Source organism: Pseudorca crassidens, chromosome X (assembly GCF_039906515.1).
Source record: "Pseudorca crassidens isolate mPseCra1 chromosome X, mPseCra1.hap1, whole genome shotgun sequence".
Classification (NCBI taxonomy): domain Eukaryota; kingdom Metazoa; phylum Chordata; class Mammalia; order Artiodactyla; family Delphinidae; genus Pseudorca; species Pseudorca crassidens.
This window is the reverse complement of record NC_090317.1, coordinates 69,577,500-69,595,144: the sequence shown is the minus strand read 5'-3', so window position 1 is coordinate 69,595,144 and position 17,645 is coordinate 69,577,500. Positions and strand designations below refer to the sequence as shown.

At 36.5% G+C, this 17,645-nt stretch overlaps 1 long non-coding RNA gene across 27 annotated transcripts in view; it reads right to left on the bottom strand.

Moving 5' to 3' along the window:
- Positions 1 to 17,645, bottom strand: part of LOC137216365 (uncharacterized) — a 63,654-nt gene that overhangs the window by 24,633 nt on the left and 21,376 nt on the right. For 22 of the 27 annotated variants that reach the window (XR_010939738.1, XR_010939727.1, XR_010939717.1 and 19 more), the window contains exon 5: positions 178 to 272. The exons of 4 other annotated variants lie outside the window; for them this stretch is intronic. This is a non-coding gene — a long non-coding RNA (uncharacterized lncRNA). Of the gene's footprint in view, positions 1 to 177; positions 1,729 to 17,645 lie in introns of all 27 variants that reach the window. One more of the 27 variants, XR_010939718.1, reaches the window with a different exon arrangement.

Genomic DNA, 17,645 nt, shown 5'->3' with positions numbered 1-17,645 from the left:
TTTAGGCACAGCAAAGCTCTGTTTTTAATGGATTTTCTTTAAAACCAACCAATTGGACTATGCATTATAGTTTATAAATTATTCTGTAGTTTAAAGGAATAAAACTTCCCCCCTCTGACAGAAAGACAGCCCTTGTCCCAACAACATGAAAGATAATGAGATGGAATGATCGCTCACCTGACTTAACTCAGCAATCCTCCGTGGACGAGATGGAAAGTCAAATGGAGGATGAAGACCTGAAGATTGAGGAGCCTGAATTTCCAAGGTTGAACCTGGACAGAAACATCTGGGGTAAAACAGTTGACTTGATAGCAGGTTGGCTCCCAGGAATCTCTCTATCCTGGTAGCCAGATAAAGGAACCAAAAGGCAGATCTCTACTTGGGAAATCAACTGAGTAATTTGGAACAAGTCTCATTCTAAAGTGCTTCTTCAGGGTGGCGGGGGAGGGATAAATTGGGAGATTGGAATTGACATATACACGCTACTATATATAAAATAGAGAACTAATAAGGACCTACTGTACAGCACAGGGAACTCTACTCAATACTCTTGTAATGACCTATACGGAAAAAGAATCTAAAAAAGAGTGGATATATGCATATGTATAATTGATTCACTTTGCTGTACACCTGAAACTAACACAACATTGTAAATCAACTATACTCCAATAAAAATTTTTTTTAAAATGCTTCTTCCATGGAGTGTGGTTAAATCACGAAAACATGTGTATAATAAAGGTTGTTAGGATGGAGACATCACAAGAGGAAATACCAGAGAGGTCAAGGGTAATTAAGAAAGTCCAAAGATGACACTGTAGTATCCTGGGGCAATTAAGAGATTAGGTTCTTCCATCATAAGACATGGGTTCAAAAAGGGAGTCTACAATTTACTGTCTGGCCATGCTTGGATGAGTTTTGAACTTCTCTTGGTTTGATAACCTGTCTTTGAAATGTAATAAAAATGATACTAACACCAGAGTTGGTGAGATTATTATATCAAGTAGAAGCAATTAGAACAATTCTAGGTTTGGCTATCTCTAAAATGAACCAACCTTGGGAGGAAATGGCCTTTATTAAAAGGTCTTTTCTGTATGGTTCAATTGTGTGTTTGAAAACCAGATGTGGAGATAAGGGTCATATCCAGGTGTTCTATTAGAAAGGTACCCCAGTTAATCCTAACACACCTATCCTATATACTCTAATGATTGCCTCTACTTTGCTGGTCCAGCATTTAAACTTAAAAAAAAGGGCAAATCTTAAAGAGTTCCTGATCTTCCTAGGAGCACAGTTACCCCTGGACATTGAAAAGGACCTCAATTTACCTCCAACTAGAGCATCATTGATAAAAAGATAATGAGAGAGAACCTACAGAGCAGAGACTCTGGGGATGAACTGCTTGAATTGCTCTGTGACATTTCGGGAGCAAGGTTACTGAGTTTAACTGACCTCAATTACGGCAGCTGAAGAAAACAAGGGATAATATTAGAATTTACTTCCTGACCATTAAAACTGAGTCAAAGCACACATAGAACAGTGTGTAGGGCTTCCCTGGTGGCGCAGTGGTTGAGAGTCCGCCTGCCGATACAGGGGACATGGGTTCGTGCCCCGGTCCGGGAAGATACCACATGCTGTGGAGTGGCTAGGCCCGTGAGCCATGGCTGCTGAGCCTGCGCGTCCGGAGCCTGTGCTCCGCAACGGGAGAGGCCACAACAGTGAGAGGCCGGAGTACTACAAAAAAAAAAAAAAAAAGTGAAAGAACAGTGTGTAACACTTACTATGTGCTCAGTTAATGTGAACTATTGTTATCAAAAGACTATTATAAAAGAAAAAGGATATTGTATAAAACCGACTGCTGTCTGTAATAGAACAAATAGATATGATTAAGAGGTATTTAAATGAGAAGGAATAGTTGTATTTGGTAGAAAGTGCTAGGAAAACAGATTAAAAGGTTAAAATAATATTTCAACCATTAAAAGTGTTATCAACTAGTGAAAGTGAAAGGAACAGAGGCATCTCATAACATAGAACTGAAAGAGGAAGGTAAAGGATGGTGGATGACAGCAGGGCACAGAATGAGTATGTCTGTCAGAGGTGAGACAATAAATTAAGTGTGAAGGGATGTAGGGATGTATGGACAACATTTGCTTATTGAATGTGGGTCTAATTACTTTACACTTAACTGTCTTCACATCAGCTAATCAAGAGGTGCAAAACAAACAAAAAATAATCGCGTCTCTAACAAGTTTATAATAAAAGAAATTATCAGGGACATACGTACACAAAGATGTTTCTGTAAGTATGTTAACTGTACTGATATGTTCAAATTTTATTTTTAAAAATACTTAAAATAATTCTAATGTCTAAAAAAGAGGGAGATGTTATACCAAAAAATCACGGTCCAAATGAGATTAGTGTGTATTCATATTTAAAGACAGGAAAATGTTTTCGTTAATTTAAGAGCCATCTAAAAATGTTATCAGTATACATACATATACTAAAAAGAAATGTACCAAAAATCTGAGTGGTTCTGAATATTCTTCTTTTAATTGTGCTATGCTTTTTTACTTCAATTTTTTACAATTAATACCTATGCCTTTTATAATTTTTTAATACATTGTATAATGGGGGAAAGAAAATGATTCTTTGAGTGATAGATACATAGATTTGAACTTATTCCTCCCTAAAGAAATTGACTAAACGTCCTCAGAAAATATGAAGAGAATAAGGAGAAAAGGAAAGTAAAGAGCAAATGTTCAGGAAATAGACAGCAATTCTACACAAAATACTGACCTATATTAAAAATTATAGCTAAAAGAAAAATACATTTTAAATCACATAAAACTATTTACCCAATTAGTATTACTGTTCAATTTTAATCAAGGAAAATAGACATTGATGCCAAAGGTATCTCAACTAAAATTGGAAAATATTTTGTTAATTTTTGGATAGCCTGTGCTGATATTAATATAGATGCCTCATAATTTCAGCAGACCAAAGTTTTATCTTAATACTACAGAGCCAATTTCAAGATTTTTATTGCAAGAGTTAAATAATTCTCTACTGTACAGTTTACTATGAGCAATTTAATTAGCTTAATAAAATGTAGAAACAATTAACCCAAAACATTACATGCATGTTGTAGAGCAGGGCTATCCACTAGACAATAAACAAAATGTGTTTTATAAACAAAGTGTATATATAAACAAATATATACTAATATATGTTGTATAAAAACAAAATGTGTCATATAAACAAACTGAATGCATAAATAAAGTGTGATACATACATACACACACAATGAAATATCATTTGGCCATAAAAAAAAAGCAATGAAGTTCTGGTACATGCAACACTGATAAACCTTGAAGATATGCTAAGTAAAATAAACCATACACGAAAGGACACATATTATACTGTTCCAATTATATGAGGTACCCATAATAGGAAAATTCACAGAGACCAAAATTATATTTAGAGGTTACCAGGGGTTAAGGAGAGAGGGAATGTGACAAATGTACCATAGTAACTGACATAAAATGTTAATATAGGGGACCCTGAGTGGGGCATATATGAGAACTCTTTGTAAATTTGTGTACACCAAAAACTGTTCTAAAAACAAAAAGTTTATTTAAAAAAAAATAACCGAATGATGACATCCACATCCCCCCAAATTTTACTCTATAAATAGGTCACCACACATTTTGATCTTTCCATGTACTAAAAATTAGACTTATTACAAATTCAATAAAGGAAATTGAATCAAGTTTATAATAACCTTGTTGAGGCCCCTGATGTGCAAGGAAAATTTGGGGATAACCTGTTTTGTGATATTGTGCTAAAATACAGGTTAAACAATCCACAGCCTTGTATTTTGAAGAAAATTAATTAAGCAACTATAAAAATGGTTAAGTAAAACATTTCTAGATGGGCAACTGAGAAGAACTTTAATAAAAATTGTTCATATTTTTCCAACTTTTGCAAAGATACCATCATATAGAAATCATATAAAAATACTCACACAAGGAAATATGGATCATGTTTTCACTTCACCATTATTTGTGAAAGGAACAAAAGGCTTTAAAGTAATCTGTTAAATAAATTATATTATGCATAAATTTTAATTTCAAACTAACAGCCAAATATTCTGATGTATAGTCCAGAGTCACATGTTAAGTGCCAAAATTGATAATTTTTAGAACATAAAATTGAATGACTTGTGTATGACAAGGGGTCCTGTTTAAGGCATGCAAAGACACAAGGCAAGACAGAGGACTCTGAATATGGCTGTCATGAAACATCCCATAAATATTACTTTGATAAGACTATCTCAACCAAGAACACCAGCAATGTGCAGCAAATAGGCATGCAAGGAAGCACAGATCATGAAATATTACTTTTTCTGCTTTAGCTCTTCTATTATGCTATGTGTATGCTGATTAAAATCACCCTGTATATTAATTTTAACATGTAAAATTTCCTGTTATAAAGCCCATGTATATATATATACACCATACATCTTTACGGTACACCTGGCAGGAAAAAAAAGTATAAAAGCAGCTGGGAAAAACAAAAACCCTGTGTAGAACTGACACAAAATAGAATAATGAAAAAAATTCAGATGGAGACTACTCTAGTAAATTGTTAAAGTGGGAAAGTCAAGAGCCATGATGAACAGTTATTGACACAAATATTATGTAGAACCAAGAAATTTAGAGTATATGGAATGGTGTCAAATAAATGAAGCTAAGTATGGACAGGCAGCAAGTGGGCACAGCAAATAGTAACATCTTACACAATCAAAATAATTCCATACTGTCACAGAAAAGACAGTTAATGGACTCACACACCAATGAGTCCAGAAGCAGACCCAAATAAATTATGAAATCTAGTATTTGACAAGATGTAATTTTAAATGAGTGAGGAAAAGATGAATTTTCAATAAATAGTACTGGGCAATTGGCTAGCCTTTTAAAATAGAATGTGAGATCATTATATGACTACTGACATCAAAATAAGATCTAAATGGAACAATGATTTTGATTAAATTATAAAAATACTAAAAAGTTCAACTTGTAGGGCAGCTCATGTGATGTTTTCTCCCTCTGGCCTAACCATGTGGTACTTATATTCACAGATTTCCTAAAATTGAATCATCCTTGCATGGCTGGCATGAACACTACTTGCTTATATACTAGTCATGAATATGCTTCTGGATCCTTCTCACGAAGTTTATATTTAGGTTATTTGCTTATACACTTGACCCTTGAACACCGCTAGGGTTAGGGGTGCTGACCCCCCCACGCAGTCAAAACTCCACACACAACTTTACAGTCAGCCCTCCATACCTGGGGTTCCACATCCAAGGATTCAACCAACTCGGGATGGTGTAGTATAGAACGTATTTATTGAAAAACTGAATACTCGTATATAAGTGGGCCCTGGCAGTTCAAACCCCTGTTGTTCAAGGATCAACTGTATATCACTGTCAGAGACTGGTCCACAGATCTATTTTTATCAGGCTATTGTTTCTACAATATGCTGACTTTATAACAAGAGTATCAACTTATATATGCAGAGACTCCCTCTGAAAAATTACACATGAAATTAGTAACAGTACTTATATCTGGGAAGAAGGAAGATTGAGGATTAGAAACCAGGGGTGGAAAGGCAACTTTTAACTATATCCACTTTAGTACAAACTGAACTATTTACTATTTGCATGTATCATTGTTTTTTGAAAAAAACTATTATAATCTGTGAGTGACAGTAAAACTGGAACATTTTCAAAGGGCAATCTAGCAACCTAATGAATCAAATTATTAAATGTGCATATTCTCTTTACTCAAATCATACAAAATTACTAGTGCAAGTACCTCAGAACAAGTGTACAAGATACAGAAAAATATAAATGACATGTAACACACTGTTTGCATTTAGGGGATGACACATATGGTATTGTAGACATATTGGTATTATATTCATACCAATGTTTATTCAACATTTAATGAGCACCTACTAAGTGCCAGGCAGTTTTAAGAGATGGAATCACAGCATTCTAAAAGGATAAAAATGCTTGGTCTACAAAGACACAAACCCTGTATATATCAGCAAAGAGCTTACATATCAGCAGCAACAACCAAATTGCCACTAGGCTGCCAATCAATCAGGGGTTATAGGGAAATACACCAATGCAAGACGGCAGGCCACCTTATGATATTCAACCTAACCTGCGTTGCAAGTGTTAATGCTCAGCAGACTCCTATAAATTCTACAATATACCTTTGAGTTCCATGACTTCGGTAGAAATTCATTGGTTTTAAAGATGTTCATACAACTTGTTGGAAGTAGATATGTCTACACCCTACATTACAATGTAATTTCAGACCCAGGGTGCAATGCTTGTATAATATGATATGCCAACTATTCAATCCCAGGTACTGACAGACATCATGTAATCTCTCAACTAGAAAATAATAGAGCTGACAAAGTATCAAACTACCAATTATAGATCAGTCACTAAAGTTACTATAAGATATACTGACCCCTTGGGCTTGATCACAATATTTGGTCTAACATCAGAGGGAACATTCTGGGTCAAAGGAACCCCCCAAGCAGAACTTAAGCCAGACACTTAACACTACTTCAACAGATTTTTAAGTTTCTACAAAGTGAAAAACAATTGTAAATTATGCCAGGGTACCAAGGTATCATGATTCCAAGAGAAAGGAATGGGTGATGATCAACAACGTGAAACTAAAAAATGACAAAATTTATCTAGAGACATCATGAAAAAGGCTGCATTTATGACTGACATGATTCCTGACCCAGAATTACAAAAATTTTAGAAAGAACACCTAATGGACAAAAGTAGGTCCCTTGGAACCTCTAATAATTGGAATTTAAGCCCCTTGGTGGCAATATATTGATATATATGGTGGCTAAGTCCACTGTAAAAATACCAAAAGTCCTTCAGAGAACAAGATCTACCAATGTTAGCTTGGTTACTTGGCCCCAAATATGGGTTCTGCCTTAGGGTACAGCTTTGGTGATAAAATTCCCCTGAAGTCCAATGTTGCAAAGTCCTCCTCCTCTCCCCTCCTATCACCTCTACTGTTAGGTAACCTTCCTTCCTACGTACCTCGTACTTAACTCTATTATACTTCCCCTAGCTTATTGATCTCCCAGAGAAAACCTAGAACCTACTGTATGTATAAATTATGTACAGTACCCATGCATGGTACAGGAGGCATTTAATGTATACAAGTTGAATAAAAAGCTTATCAAGAGGAAAAATGAGTGAACATAGCTTTTTTTTAAAAAAAAGAAAACCTCTTATTAAAACATAGTTTATCCTCAAGTCCACTCTCTAGTAGGTCTGTGTCTTTATTCCCATCTTGCCCCTAGGTTCTTCATGACCTTTTTTTTTTCTTAGATTCCATATATATGTGTTAGCATACGGTATTTGTCTTTCTCTTTCTGACTTACTTCACTCTGTATGACAGAGGGGGAAGGGTAAGCTGTGACAGAGTGAGAGAGTGGCATGGACATATATACACTTCCAAGCGTAAGACAGCTAGTGGGAAGCAGCCGCATAGCACAGGGAGATCAGCTCGGTGCTTTCTGACCACCTAGGGAGGGTGGGATGGAGGGAGACGCAAGAGAGAAGAGATATGGGAACATATGTATATGTATAACTGATTCACTTTGTTATAAAGCAGAAACTAACACACCATTGTAAAGCAATTATACTCCAATAAAGATGTAAAAAAAGATTAAAAAAACAAAAAAAACACATAAAGACTAGCATGTAAAAGAAATCAACAGATCAGCGAACACAATATACCTTAGAAATATACACAATATATAAAACATTACAGTAAAAATTAAAGGTGTATCTTGTCACCAGAACCTTCCAAACCTATCAATTCTGCTACCTTCCCCCTCTCTATATAAAAAATTATATATAGAAAATTCTTGTTCTCATCCCTGGATACACCTGCCCCATTCTCCCAACACCTACAGGTAACCACTTTTATATAATCTGTTATTTTTTTTAACATAAGTGAACATTGTCCATTTCACTTTTTCACTTAACAATATATCACTGCAGAGACTGCTTCCTCATGTGTTTTTACAGCAACCTAGTATTCCACACTCATGGGCTCCTGGGTTGTTTCCAATCTTTTACTATTATAAAACTGTCTGCAATGTTACATATGCAATTTGTTTCACATGTGCAGATACACAGGATCACTGGATCAAAGAATAAAGGCAATTATAGTTTTGATAAATATCTCCAAAGTGCCCTCCATAAGTATTATACTATTTTGTACTCTAACAAACATTCTATAAATGCCAGTTTTCCCATAGTCCTTCCAGCAAAGTTCTCAAGTATTAACTTTCTCTGTAGTTTTGTTTTGCATTTCTTATGAGCTTGAGCATTCTTTCATAGGTTTAAGTGTTGTTTTTCTGTGAACTGTCTCTGTTCATGCCCACTGCTCATTTTAAACTGTGGTCTTTTGATTTTATTTAGAATCTTTTTATACATTAATGGAGATTAGCACTAAGTAATACATGTTGCATATATTTTCCAATTTCTCATTTTCTTTTGACTTCATTTAGTGTTTTTGACATGAAGCATTTTATTATGTTAGCTGCGCTTATGAATCATTTTATGGCTTCTATGTTTGAAGACACAGAAAGATAAAGATGTGTTTACAAATCAGTGAGCAAAGAATGGATTAACAAATAGAATAACCAAACAATTGGGAGAGAGAAAAAAGTAAATCCTTTCCACTTAAAAAAAAAAAATTAATTAAGGATTGCAAGATTTTGACAGAATAAGAAAATATACATAAATATACTGATTTAGCCTTGAGATTTAGAATTCCTTTCTAACAGTAAATCCAAACATTTTTTAATACATTAAACTCGATTAAATTTTATATCATGACATTTATCAATCTTCCATATTAAGAATTTTGCTTTTGGTATTAGGAAAAGCACTGATATCCTTAATGTTTTAAGCACTCTTTAAAAAGAAACATTTTAATGTTGTTTTAGAAGTGCTTTCCATTGTAATAAGCCTCTCTTCCCTTGGCTCCTAAGTGAAACTTCTCTGCAGTAGTAGTCTTCTGAGTCTACTACTGTTAATTCCCAACCTAGCCTAGGAAAGAGCCAGTCAGGATGACAGGCTGACAATTTACATGCACTCAAGTTTTAAATATGCATAACGAAGTGAGAGATAGAACTGGATCTCTAAGGATTCATGTAAAAGCATAAACTATGAGTAAGCAGAAGTGTAGAGAAGGATATAAAAGGTCAAAAGAAAGAGCAAAACAATCAGAGGTAAGGTAATGATAGAGCAGAAATGCAGAACAGGGGAAATCCCTGGTGGTCCAGTGGTCAGGACTCCACGCTTTCACTGCCAAAGGCCTGGGTTTGATCCCTAGTTGGGGAACTAAGATCCCACAAGCCACCAAAAAAAAAAAAAAAGAGCAGAACATGGCCCATAAATAGAAACAAACCCATAAAAGGTTTCTCCTGATGCCTCCATTTCCTGGTGGCCTTCTAGTTACCATGCCAGAGAGGCACAGCCACTCACCTGTTCCTTTGGTGGGTTTCCAGTAAAATTCTTACCTCCCTTACTGCTCACGATCCCTTATAACCTTGCAAATTATCATCCCCTCATTGGATCTATCATTTGCGCTCCTCATAACAAAAAACTTTACAAAACTAGAGATAAAATATAAAAATGTATAATATAAATTTGGTCTTTGTCCTCTGTTGGAAGCACAGATCTCTAAAAGGCGTGAGTGATGGAGTGTTCTTTTGTTATTTACAAGAAGTCCATTTTGAGCACACCTGAGTTTATGCTAACGAGGTGACTCAAGATGGGCTTAGTTGCCAGAAAGACCAAGCATATTAGTAGAAGATTGGAACTTTCAGCCCTATCCTCTAGACTTTCAGAGAGGAGGGGCTGGAGACTGAACTTAACCAACTGACCAATGATAAGACCCCAATAAAACTCTAGAAACCCAGAGCTCAAGGAGCTTCCTGGTTGGTGAACACTTTGATGTGCCAGGAAGGTGACATATCCTGAGTCCAAGGGGTGAGGGAATGGAAGCTCCTTATCCAGGGTCCTCCCAGACTTTGTCCTATGTATCTTTTTCATTTGGCTGCTCCTGAGTTGTATCCTTTATAATAAAACTGTAATTGTAAGTATAGCACTTTCAGGGAGTTCTAGAAATTATTCTAGCAAATTAACAAACCCAAGATGGTCACAGGAATCCCTGAATTTAGCTGATTGGTCAGTATAGGTTGCCCTAAGATTTACTAAAGGGAAGGCAGTCTTCAGGAAGATGTTGCCCTTAACTTGTGGGATCTGGTATTAACTTGGGGTAGTTAGCATCAGAAATGAATTGAAGCCAGGTGGTGTCAGAGACCTGGTGTCATAGCAGTATCAATCTCTCACTGTCAACCTACCAACTTTTTATTTTTTCCAACATAGTATATTTTCATTAAGAAAAAAAATCAAACCAAAACACCCCATAAGAAATAATAATTACTTATGTAAACCTGTCTCAAAAGATAACCAATGTGAACATTTTGGTGTCTTAATAGACTTCCATATTTTTACTTTTGATGCAGGAAAATACATCAAAGGGGTTACAGCAATTTCTTCAGTTTCTGATAAGGGAGAAAAATAGTATTACCTGAATCGAATTATGCCCAGATAGCACAATCAATCTGCTTTTAAATCTTCTCAAATGGAGAGGCCTGTTACTTTAAACTAACTTTCAGTTTTTTAATTAAATTCATGTGAAACCATAGAACAAAACTTTAATATTCCCTTGGACTTCTTTCTTAAAGAATGGTTCCTTGAAGGTGAATTTCCTAATTAATGTGTGGGGAAGGAAAGACACCCAAAATTTTAAATTAACACACTTCTCTCAGTTAACTATTTCCAACAGTGTAAGGAGGAAAAAAGGAAAAAATAGCCAGTATATCAAAGATTTTGTTAAAAATACTTTACAAGTTAAGCTTAAGTCACTCTTTGACATAACCTAAAAGGCTTCCCAAAATTTTTTTACATGCCCCAAACAGAACGGAAATCATATATTTGAACTCACTCTTATCACCTTAAGCAGTACCTGAATGTGATCAATCATAGAATGCTATAATTTTGATCTATTCTTATACATTCAACCCACGTACACAGGAAAGAGTTAACATAGCAGGCCTAAGACTACTATCCTCAGAAAGACCTGCTTGCAAGGTTGGCCCTTGGCTGGCATCAGGAAACTTTACTGGTAAACAGTTCCCTGCACTGATAGAAAACTTTCCCTAACTGATAAGGGTGGCTCACTGTGCCTAAATTGCTTATATAAATAATGTGGATCACGCTGAATACCTACTTTCCTTCTGGAAGTCTGATGTCTTGGTATGTGCTAAGCAGAAAGTGCCTATGTGACCAGCCCACAATAAAAACCTTGGTTGCTGAGTCTCTTAACAGGTTTCCCTGGCAGAAACATTGCACACGTGCTGCTGTATTTTTATTGCAAGGGGATGCTCTGTGTGACTGCTCATGGGAAGGAGAAAGCAGATGGAAAGCTGCACAGGGACTCCTCCAGACTCCACGTGTGTCTTTTTCTTTATGCTAACTTTAGAAAGGCTATGTATCCTTACTATGTTAGCCCTGAGTAAAACTATATGCTGAGTCCTGTGATCCAGTGATACCCCCACATATCATCCATTTTTGATATTAAGTAGGCAAATCATATAGGCCACCCTTGTTTTCCTTGAAGTTTCAAAATGCATTTTTACAACCACAACTAAATATAATATATATTTACATTATAACGATTAGATGTTTTGGTTATAATTATCCTTACTGTCACATTTTTTAAATCACTGGATTAGAACTGTCAATAAATGAGGTTACAACTATCATAAAACATACAACTTAGGAACTACTTCTGACTTAGAACAAAATGTTAAGCTGGTTTTTAAGCAGAACAATGCATTTTCTGAACTAGGCAAGGTTTTTTTTTTTTTTTTTTGAGAGGGCACTTTACTCCCCACAAAAAGAAAAAAAAGTACATTTGTTTCCCAAACTTGTTCCCAGCAAGACATTTTTCTTCTTAGTGATGCAGAAGTTCTTTTTAGATATTAAGCTGTTACTCTGAGTTAAAATATTTTATATCCTACCTTTAGTTAACGACATTTTTATCAAGTTCCAGGCTACTAAAAGCAGGCACGCACACTTTTCAATTACAAATACTTCATGCAATTCTCCCTAGTTGGATGTATTCAAGGAGTGTAAAAATCCTTTGGTGGCCCATTGTAGCCAACTTCCAACAACTGTGCCTCAGGAACAAGACAAAACATATACATGCTGCTATCTCTGAACTGACTAAAGTAATTCTCTAGGTAAATTAGAAAATGAGGGAGTTTCTCCTAACAAACTGTAACCACTGATTTTTATCATATTCTCTAATACTTCTTCAAATGCATACTTATGCTCATGCCTGCTGCCAGGAACATGTCGACACTATCAGTCTTTTGTCAGGCTCTTTTCCATGGAAACAAACCAGGCCTAAGGTCCCTGAGAGAATTCACTGCAGCTTCTGTGACTAAAAATTATGGTTGGTAAGGAAATGATGAGTCAACTGTGCAAAGATAAATTACAAGGGCATTCATCATAGCTGACATATAATGAGAGGTAAATAATCTTCAACATGCCAATTTAACTTACTACAAGAAACATACCCATCTATGTAACCAGAATACTCGTTTCCACATGAGGAGCATATGCTTTTCTTGTAGCCAAATTGTAATCATGAAATTGCTTAATCAGCACAGAATCTGAACAGGTGGCATAATTAGATAAAATAAATGCTCAATGACAAAGACAGCCCAACACTGAAGTCTATACACCATTAACAGTGGTTTTAGATGAATGATGGGATTATAGCTTATCTTGCCTGCACTCTTTATATCCTTGTATTATTTGAATTGCTTATTATAAGTACCTCTTTATAACCAGGAAAAACAGCACTTCCATTTTGAAATAAGCTAGGAAAAATAAAGTTATTAGAATTAATAGAAAATTGTGGCTACATATGGCATAAAATACCTAAGGAGTAACATAAGAAATACTGGGGAGATCTACATGATGAAAATTATGATTATTAGGACATAAAAAGACTTGACTAAATGTCTCTAGAAGAGGAGAAGAAATGTTTCAAGCACGTTAATTCTGACCAAATGAATTTATAAATCAAATGCTACCACGATAAATATCCCTAAATGAATTTTTTTAGATGAAGTAGAATTTTACAAAGTAATTTTTTTTTAATTTTGTATAAATTTATTTTTTTTTTTTGGCTGCATTGGGTCTTCGTTGCTGCGTGCGGGCTTTCTCTAGTTGCGCCGAGCAGGGGCTGCTCTTCGTTGCGGTGCGCGGGCTTCTCATTGCGGTGGCTTCTCTTGCTGTGGCACACGGGCTCTAGGCGCACGGCTTCAGTAGTTGTAACACACGGACTCAGTAGTTGGGGCTCGCGAGCTCTAGAGCGCAGGCTCAGTAGTTGTGGCGCACGAGCTTAGCTGCTCCGCAGTATGTGGGATCTTCCTGGACTAGGCCTTGAACCTGTGTCCCCTGCACTGGCAGGCGGATTCTTAACCACTGCGCCACCAGGGAAGTCCCCAAAGTAATTCTTATATTCAAGTTAATGATGAATTGGAGAACAGTAGCTAAGAAGATACTGAGAAAGAATAAACAAGAAAGTTTACTATGAACAAGGAAGGAACAGAGCAGGGGTCAGCAAACTACAGCCAATGGGTCAAATCTGGCTGCAGACGGATCTTGCATTCACTGTCTCTGGTTGATTCCCTGAGTGAATAGTTGCAACAGAGACTCTGTGGCCTACAAGCCTCATATATTTGCTATCTGGAATTTTACAGAACATGTTTGCCAACCCTTGCAACAGACACTTTAATTTTGCTGTCATGCCATAGGCTCTTCTCTAAGGGAGCTCATTAAGACCAAGAGAAGGCAAATTTACGAGGTAATACAATCCATGAATATCACAAGTAAGCAGAAACTGGCAGGTAGAGAAATAAAGGTTGAGGAAGCCAGTTAATAGCAAAAGAGGACTTCCCTGGCAGTCCAGTGGTTAAGACTCTGCACTTCCACTGCAGGGGGCATGGGTTCGATCCCTCGTCAGGGAACTAAGATCCCACATACAGTGCAACCAAAAAAATTTTTAAAAATTAAAAGCAAAAGAAGCATGAAGGAACTTTAAAAACTGATGCCTGTGGCGATTAAATCACAATATCTCACCCTGGTTTATTTTTAAAGTTCCTCAGTTGATTCTAATGTACAGCTCTGATAGAGAGCCATTGAGCTAGAAGGAACAGCAAACGCACAGTGGCTGAGTGATGTCAGTGGTGTAGCACAAGAGTAATGAACCAAAAATACCTGCTGTTAAGGTGCCCAGAGCTGCTCGAATCCAGTTCCCATACTCAATATTGTTTCTATATTTAGATTCCCATTATAGCCCCATTTTCCACATTGTTCAACATATTTATATAAAATAAACTCCTATTAATGAGGCAGGCTGAGTGATTCTTCATTTCTTGAGACCAAAAGAGCCAATTTTGTATAGAAATTTGTATCAGAAATACAGTTGCATGAAAACAGACCCCCAGGAGAAATATAAAACATTTGGAATTGTTAGGGTATGACTGTAGGGTAGAAAATCATACACAATCCCCTCCAGATACCAGGATGCAAAGTTTTTTTTACAAGTCCAGGTTATGTTGTGGCAAAGCCACTAATTACACAATTGCCTTTGTGACTGATACATACAGCCACTTAAGGTGAAGCACTGAGGCTACTGGTAGTGGTTGTATTATAGCAACAACAAAAAAATAAGCAGAGCAGGGTTTGGCAGTTATTTCTCTTCTGACAATGATGTGCAAATTCCAACATAACCATGAGGTGCTGACCCTGGAAAGCATGATTTTATCTCTCTTATAGCTAGACAGGGTGCTCAGTTACCATTCCAACAGGCACGGAATAACATGGATCAGACCATAGGTTCCCAAGCTTGCGAACCACTGGACTAAATGTGTCCAGTGTTCAGGTTCCTACAAATGTACGCCCGCATCCTTCTAAAGATCACCACCCTATCTATTGTCACAGCTGTAGCACAGCCCTTAATGACCAGCTTTTGTTTCACATTATCTAGTACTACATCCTCTCCAATGAGCACGATTGTCGGGACCAATCCATATATTGCCAGCATGTCTAAGCATGAAAAAGCACTGCACAAGTAAAGATAAACTAAGCCAATTAGATTTTCACTCTTTGGAATTTGAGTAGAAACAATGAAAACTAGGTAATTACAAGTAAAAGCTGAAGCTGAAAGCCTCATTGAAGTAGTGGCAAAGCCAGTCATGAGGAAGAAAAAAAAAGTAGAGAGGAAGAGAATAGCTGAACAAATAACTGATTTAATTCAAGTCAACAGCACAATGGAAAAGGTCTACAAACTCCATGTGCTTAAGCTCTTAGAGCCACCACAGATTTAATTCCATACCACACTGTTCTTAAGATTCCTATGAAATCCTATCTTCCTTACTGTGTGTATCTTACTATGTGTATCTATTTGATAAATGTCTATTTCTTGAGCTAATCCTGTGTCTTATTTCTTGAAACCAGAAATCTTATGTAATTTAGAAAATAATGTAGAGTTGGGCTACATAAACAGAACTTCGGCAGGAAGTAAAATATTTAGACCTGGTTATGACTTGGTGGTGGGGCAGAGAACAGACACACACCCCACCACAACCCAGGCTAGAAGGTTAAGGGCCTACAGGAACTGCGGCCAAGTTATTGTCACAGGATCACACATCCAATGAAGGTAACTTGTGGTAGAATCGCAAGAGAGAAAACTGAAGTGGCCAAGAAGATCAGACAGGTGGATGCTTCTAAAATTGGCAGGGAAATATCTAAAGTGGCCTCGTGACATCAGACTATAGCATCTGGACGTGACTTAGTTACTCTCCAACATTTCTGCTTAAGTAAGAGCTGGAAAAGTATAAACAGAAGCATCTTTAGAAATGAGAAAATGAGATGCGGGGCACAGGTGATTAGTGGTCAAGATGTAGAAATGCAATACAAACACACCTGAATCAAGTGGTGGCTACACTCACAGTCTCATCTAAGGTAAACTGTTCCACTCATAGTTCTGGAGATGAGGCAGTCTGAGAGAGCAATGAATTTTAGAATATGACCTGTCCTGTCACCCAAAGCTGAATGTACCAGGTGTGGGACACACTACCTAAGTGCTGTGTCATTGCACGACTCAGAAACTGACTACCCAAGCAGGGGGTGAGCTAAGCCATTTAAATTCTTGCATTGAGGAATAAAGTTTGTGAAATACAAAAAGAGTGAGGCCCATAGCAGAGGGAGCTGAATATTAAATGACAGCGCTGGGAAACATGAGATACAGCCAAGGACACTGGAGCAATAAGCAAGGTTTAGTGATGAATAACTGAAAATTTATGAGGAAGCAGAATATAAACAAAACTAGGAAGTAAACTAAATCTTGAGTAGATAATGAGGAAGGCAAAAAAGCAGAGAAAAGGAGGAATGAAGACATGTGATATATGGCATAAGGTCAGTTAATAATACTATAGTGAATACTGAAAATTTGCTAAGAGAATAGATTGCAGGTACTCTCATCACAAAAAAATAGGTAACTAGGTGAGAAGAAAGTTAATTAGTTTGACGGTTGACTATAGTAATCATTTCACTATGTATATCAAATCATCAAGTTGTATACCTTAAATATATAGAATTTTTATTTTAAAAAAAAGATTTTAAAGGTAGCATACTAGATGAATGATACAAACCCCTGTTGCTTGCATCTATCTTGGAACCGTTTCCAATCCTCAAACCATTTTCCTCAGAGAGGAAACTGAATTTCATTTTCTTTATTTTTTAATTTGTCTTATTCAAATACTGGATTTTCTTTATTTTGACTCTTATGAAACCTTTGTCTACCTTAGAGGCTGGCCATGCATAGCCATGGGTGGTCCAAATTGCCTGGCTGACCCAAGAGAGGTCCGTTTCTTGAAAATAAAAGAACCTACAATACCAGAAATTGCTAACAGAATTCCAGGCATAACTGAAGCTCACCAAGAATGTGAGTTTGCTCGATTTGGTTAGGGTGTCACAGTAGGGGATAAGGAAGTGAGAATCCCCCCACATATTAGAATAGAATGATAATAGCCACTAGGAGGCCATGACAAAGCTGTTAATTAGGCATTTAAAGCCATCAAAGATGATGCTGTGAGGGATCCGGCAACTGTTGCAATAGAGTAACTTTCCAAGTTTTTCTTTAATGGCCAGGTAGTAAATATTTTAGGTTTTGCAGGCCATATGGTCTGTGTCACAACTACTTTGCCACTGTAGCATAAAAGCAGCCATAGACAATACATAAATGAATGTGTGGCTGTGTTCCAATAAAACTGAAATCTGATTTTTGTATAATTTTCACAGGTTATAACATTATTCTCCTTTTGATTTTTTTGAACCATTAAAAAATGTAAACACCATTCTCCACTCATAGGCTGTG